At 43.8% G+C, this 6,000-nt stretch overlaps 1 protein-coding gene across 1 annotated transcript in view; it reads left to right on the top strand.

Moving 5' to 3' along the window:
- The first annotated feature begins 1,378 nt into the window (after positions 1 to 1,378).
- The window catches only part of DNAH11 (dynein axonemal heavy chain 11), a 287,853-nt gene continuing 283,231 nt past the window's right edge, over positions 1,379 to 6,000 (top strand). Inside the window, exon 1 of the mRNA XM_081079668.1 lies at positions 1,379 to 1,475. The gene's annotated coding sequence lies outside the window, so the exon portion shown is untranslated. The remainder of the gene's footprint in view (positions 1,476 to 6,000) is intronic.

Below are 6,000 nucleotides of genomic sequence, written 5' to 3'. Positions count from 1 at the left end.
AGGAGGAGGCGGCGGCCGCCAGGAGAGCGCGGACTTTCGCCCAAGACGCGCGGGTGCGCTTCCTCGCCGGTCGCCTGGAGCAGATGCTGGGGCTCCCGCCGGAGAAATGGAGCCAGTACTTGGAAAGCGAGGACAACCGGCAGGTGCTGGGGGACTTTCTGGAGAACCCGAGCCCCGCTTGCCTTGTGTTCAGCGTCGCCGCCGCGGGGAGACTGGCGGCCTCCAGGGAGGTAAGGAGTGAGCGGCGAGGGGACCCGCACGCACGTGATGGACACTCCGGCGGGGACAGGCCAGTTGCGCCTCCTCGGGGTAGTGGGTGAGGGACCTCCGCGGGGCACGCACTCGGGCGCTTTAAAAAGCGCTCTTTGAAGTCTGCCCCGGAGTGGGCAGAATCCCCCACGTGCGCCCACCCCGCAGTCAGGCTGCTGCGCGTGGTTTGCGCAAAGGTCAGCCTTCTAGCTTGCTGGATCCGGTAAAGCTGGAGCCGGTAAAGCTGGAGCCGGTAAAGCTGGAGCCGGTAAAGCTGGAGCCGGTAAAGCTGGAGCCGGTAAAGCCGGAGCCGGTAAAGCAGGACGCGCAGAGGTTCCTTCCGCTGCCTGGGCGTCAGACGCAAGGTGGGTTCTGTGCCAGACCACTGCCCTTTCAGTCGCTTTTGCGTCCCTTTGGAGCCATATCCATAAAAAAGGTGTATTTGGCAGAGCCCACATAGCTTGTCGCGTACTGCGTCTGCCTCCCTGTTAACCACACTTCATCCCAGCGAAAACTAGTCCTCAAAAAACAAGAGCCGGGGTAATCTGTGCAACACGGTGTTTCCAGCCTTTGTGGTGGGCAGTGCTTTCTTCCCTCCTTCCCTCCCTTCCTCTTTTCTCTTCTCCTTTTTAAAAATGTAGACTGCTTGTCGCCTTGAAGGTTAATGTGTCACCCGTAAGTACAGCCCTGGCATTTAGCATTTTTCAAGTGTGAAAAGTTGGGAGCAAGATTTACAATCTTTGGGTCGTGCAGTGTCTCAGGAATGTAAAGCGTTACTGTCATCATTCGATGTGGTCGTTATAATAGTTGGGAAGTAAGATCCCAGAGAAGAAAGAGAATAACAGGAGCTTGCCTTCGGGTTTTGTGAGTTTTGAAATGTTTTTGTTTCGCTACTTTCTTAATTGTAACTAATTAAATAAAAAAAAATGTCAGTAGACAGGAGATAGAACACTTAACTTTAGTAGATACCGGGTTTTGTTCCTCCTGCTAGCAGCCCGGCCACAAGTTAGATACAGCAAATCCTACTTGTTAAACGGAAACTACGTCGTGGACTTAAACTAATAACCTTGTTCTTGTTTCAGATTCCAAAAGATGCAAAACGTAAGCTTGTTTATATTGCCAAGACGGTTACTGAAAGGATTGGAATAAATGATTTCTCTCAAACGGTTTTATTTGGAGAGTTACCCACCTCATCTCTTGGACATGTAACTGCCTTCCTAGACGAGGTACCGGTCTATCTTTAATATTTGAATCTTTCATTTATCTCTATGATACTTGGAGTTCCTTGGGACAATGCCCTATTTTATTTTTCTCCTCCAGGAAGGGAGCTATTATCATAGATAACTATAATTTAATATGAACTAGATATGACAGACAGGGAGGAACCTAGCAAGAGGCCCATTTGATCCAAGTTCTCTCTGTGTCCCTTTGTTAAAGTTGGCCAGCAAACATTTATTTAGCAAACACTTGCTTTTATATCTCCATGTGAATTGCTTTCCTACCCTTTGAAGCCCCCCCCAATCCCTCCCCTTCTTCTTAGCTCAAGATGACATATAAACCTTACTTGCCCTGTCTGTCCTGGAGTCTCATAATCTTATGGAAACCCTGTATGTACATAGGCAGTAACTATAGTCATCTCCCCATTAATCTGTCTCTTTTTTTAGAAAAAAAAGTTTATTGGGGTGATAATGACAACTGTCTAGTTTTTAAAAAGAATGTAGAAGCCAGGTGAATGGAGCTTGATAGCATTTAGACTGTTCCTGAAATGAGCTGAGACTTTCTGATGCTAATATTCAACAGGTGGTAATTTGTAGGATCTTTTTCCTCTTTCTAAACAATGGAAGTAAATAAAAAGCTTGAATTGAATAGACTCTTGTACTTAAGCTGTGAATTTTAAACTTCACATTCAGAGTAGAAACAAACTGACACTTTGGAAAGGGTTTTGAAAAATCAGTTTTTCAGATTCCTGTTAGTTTCTAATAGCTTGGAGCGAAAGTAATTGAGGTTTTTGCATTTATTTTTAACCTTTTAAACCTCAATTACTTTCGCACCAGTCTAATAAGTGTCCCTCATGACAGATAGTGGGAAAAAGTAATGGAAATAAAGTTGCCCTGAAATGGTTGCCCTGAAAGTCCTCTTTTTTTCCCCTTAAATCAGAGAAATGCTTCCTAAACCAATGCTCCTGGCACTTTTATGTGCATGAGTACCTCCTGGGGATTTTGTTAAAGGCAGGCTAATTCAGTAGGTCTGGAGTGGGGTTGATAGCATTTCTAACCTGACAGCTGAAGCTGTTTGTTCAAGGACCAGCTTTGAAGAACAGCATACTAAACGACCAGCTTCCGTGGAAACAGAGCAGTAGTTTTCAAACTTTGATGAACCTTAGAACCACCTGAGGAACTTTGTAACCTACCCATGCGACACCTCAAATTCAATCAATGTCTGTAGAGTCTGGTGGGAGCCAGGGGGCAGTAGTTGTTCAAGATCCCGAGGTGATTCTCCTGTGCCCCAAACTTTGGGAACCGCTGGGTTACATATCAGCAAATCAGATAACCTTAATCAATGCAGTCCTGACAAGGCCGAAACTTACAGTAGGAATAATTGCCAACATATTTGTTACTAATGATCTGCCAATCTTTCACTTCTATTTCCTAGGTCTCTTTTGCCGTCTTTTTGAAAGGAGATATTTTCTTGCTGTCTTTGAGTTCTCACTCCCAACTTCAGTACCTTACCTCAGTTTTCCTCCCTTCCTGTGAAATGTACTTGGTTTTCACTGATTTTAGAAGACACTAAGAAGAGAGTTTTCTATCTTCTATACCTGGAATAGTTTGGGGTATATTGCAGGTGTTTAAGAAATTTTTATTGTACTGAATCTGATGAAAGGATTTCACATGAAATATGAGTGACTTTTGGCCATTCACATCCAGACTGCCATGAGCTGGGTGTGGAAGGGCAAGGCTGCACTCATCATGGGTGTTCTTGCTCTACCATCTGTGTCTGGCAACGGAAGGTACAGAACTCCAGTTCCTTTGACCTTTCTCTGAATTTATCTCAATCTCAATGCATATCACTATGAAAAAAGGTTTAAATGAAAAAGAATAAGCTATTAATGAGTACATTAATAGAAGGTATAAAACCTCCAGAACCTCGGGAATGTAAGTGTTTTGGAAGATTCTCACTTAATTATGCTCTAGGATATAAATATTGGGAAGGAAAAACAAAGTGAAGATATCATCCTTATGATGCCACTTGGGTTTATTTATGGGCAAGGTTTAAATTCGGTGTGAATGAGGCCTTAAGGCCTGGCTATAGATTTTTAGGGTAAAGTTTCCAAGGATTGCCTTTGCTTAATATTCATTACAGCTCACAGAACAGGCTGATTGACAATGGTTTATGATAATATGCAAGGTACTCCCAAACTTCGCTCTCTAGCCAAGTTTGGAGATCCACCTTGGAGACTTGGATCTCCACCTGCCTTCCTGCCATTCTCACTTGATGTGTAATAGACATCTTGTCCAAAGTTGAACTGATCTTCCCCAACCTGCGTTACTTGTAGTTCTCCCCAGAACTGTGGATGTCAACTCCATCCTTCTAGTAGCTCAAGCCAGAAAACTTCCGAGTCAGCTGGAACATGCAGGAAATCATGCAAATTCAACCTTCAAAATATATCCAGAATCAGTGCCCTTCTCCTTCCACTGCTGCCCCTCAGGTCCAGTTCACCATTATCTCTCTCCTGTGTTACTGCTTTAGTCTCCTTATTGGTCTTCCTGCTTCTATGTGCATCTAGAGCCCATTCCCAACACAGCCGCTGGAGTGATCTTTGTTGAAACATGGGCCAGAACATGTCAGTTCTCTGCTCAGACCCTGCACTGGCTCTCCTTTCACTCCAAATGAGGGCGCAGGTGCATATAGTGGTCTAGACTCTGCACTGTTGCTTACTGAGAATAAGCAGTATCAGCATTACCTGGACACTTCTTAGCACTACAGAATCTCAGGCCCCACCCCCAAGTTACTGCATCAGGACCTTCAGATGATTCTTATGCTTGTTCAAGGGTGTGAAAGCACTGGTGATCTGCCCTCCTCCTCATCTCTCCCAGTTTATCTCACTTGCTAACTCATGGCCTCTTGCTGGCCCATTGCTTCAGGCACACTGCTACTCCAGGTTCTTTGCTATTTCTTTATCTCCCCCAGAATCCACTCAGCCAATCCCTTTATATTTGTCAAGTCCTTTTGCTCAAATATCTCTGTTCAGTGAAGTCTCCGGAAGAGCAGGGATAGTTGAGGGCAAGGATCAAAGTCAGGCAAGTGAGGCACCTACTGGAGGAGTAAAATTCATGGCGGGGTGGGTAGAACAAAAACAACTCAGTAATCAAGATAAATAATGTTTAAATGCAATATTTACAATCAAAATTAATGCAACAAAACCCAACACTTTCCATAAAAATAGGATCATCAACAGTGCCATGCCAAGTCATCTTGGAGTTTGAGTCAAAAAGAAAAGTCGGTAATACCAATCCTATCTTTATTGAAAAACTGTTGATAATTTTGTTCACTGTGAATCTTTTTTGCATTCATTTTGACTTTAAACCATTTTAGACTATTGTTCATCTTGATTACTGAGTGTTTTTGGTGCCCTCTTATATTTTTCCCCCAAGACGAGTGCCTCACTTGCTTTTACACTCGTCCAAGCCCTGAATCTTTGTTCTGCTCACTGACGTGTCCTAAACACCTAAGGCATTGCCTGACATAGTAGGAGCTCAGTAAAGACTTGTTAAATGAATGGAGGGTAAATAAGGGCTAATTGATATGCTGTTCTTAGAAGAGACAAAGTACTGAAACTACAAGATATTTAGACAAAAAGCATTTGGTGTGTAATCTCTGCTATCTCCATTTGATTTTTGTGTATGATATTTACATGAACAGAACATGGGGAATTTTATGCTAATAAGCTCATGGTGGTTATTTGTTCATTTAATTCACATTTATTAAGTACCTACTTGGTGCTAGTGACCGGACAGACCTGGCAATTAGTGATGCAGTTTTTGCCCTCAGAAGGCGTGCAGTCTAGTTACGGAGGCAGACAGCTACGCCAATGGAGTTAGGACATAGTAGGCAGGACTAGCATAGGGGTTTCAGCAGCGAGCCTGCCGGCGTCTTCCCACATCTGGAGGGTTGGCAGGGAAGGTGGAAGTCTTGAATAGGATTATCATAGGTCTCGGGTTACCTAGGGCATTTTTGATTTGCACCTGTTACAGATCAGTTATTAGTTATTAGAGCTAGTAATTTTTAGTGTTCCTTCTGGCTGTCAAAAGCATCCACAGTCGTGTGGTAAATTATTTGGACCCCATAGAGCTGAAGGACACGGAGGAGATAGCTAGGTGTAGAAGATGGAGGAAGGGCATTCTGACCAGAGGGAGAAGCACTGCAAAGGAACAGAGGTGAGGAAATGCGGGTTCATTTTTTAAAAAGAAGTAAACTAATGTAACTAGATTGGGGCACCAGAGCTGGCGGATGGGAAGAAACAAGGCTGGAGTGGCTGATTAGAAAATAAATAGCCAAGTAACTTTTTCAGATGGTTGCCAGCAAACCCAAATTCTTGTATTTATTGGAAGATGATAGTTGTCATGCATGGTCTATGAAGGTTTTTATCAGGGCAGGCTTAATTTGGAAGTTTTGGAGTCAAAAGGGGCGTCAGCAGTCAGTTATGACTTGCATTCCAAGATAATCAACTTCTGACTTTCTGGGTGATTTGTA

This window comes from Rhinolophus hipposideros, assembly GCF_964194185.1.
Source record: "Rhinolophus hipposideros genome assembly, chromosome: 18".
Classification (NCBI taxonomy): Eukaryota; Metazoa; Chordata; class Mammalia; order Chiroptera; family Rhinolophidae; genus Rhinolophus; species Rhinolophus hipposideros.
The sequence above is the reverse complement of the archived record's forward strand: the minus strand, read 5'-3'. Positions and strand labels throughout refer to the sequence as shown.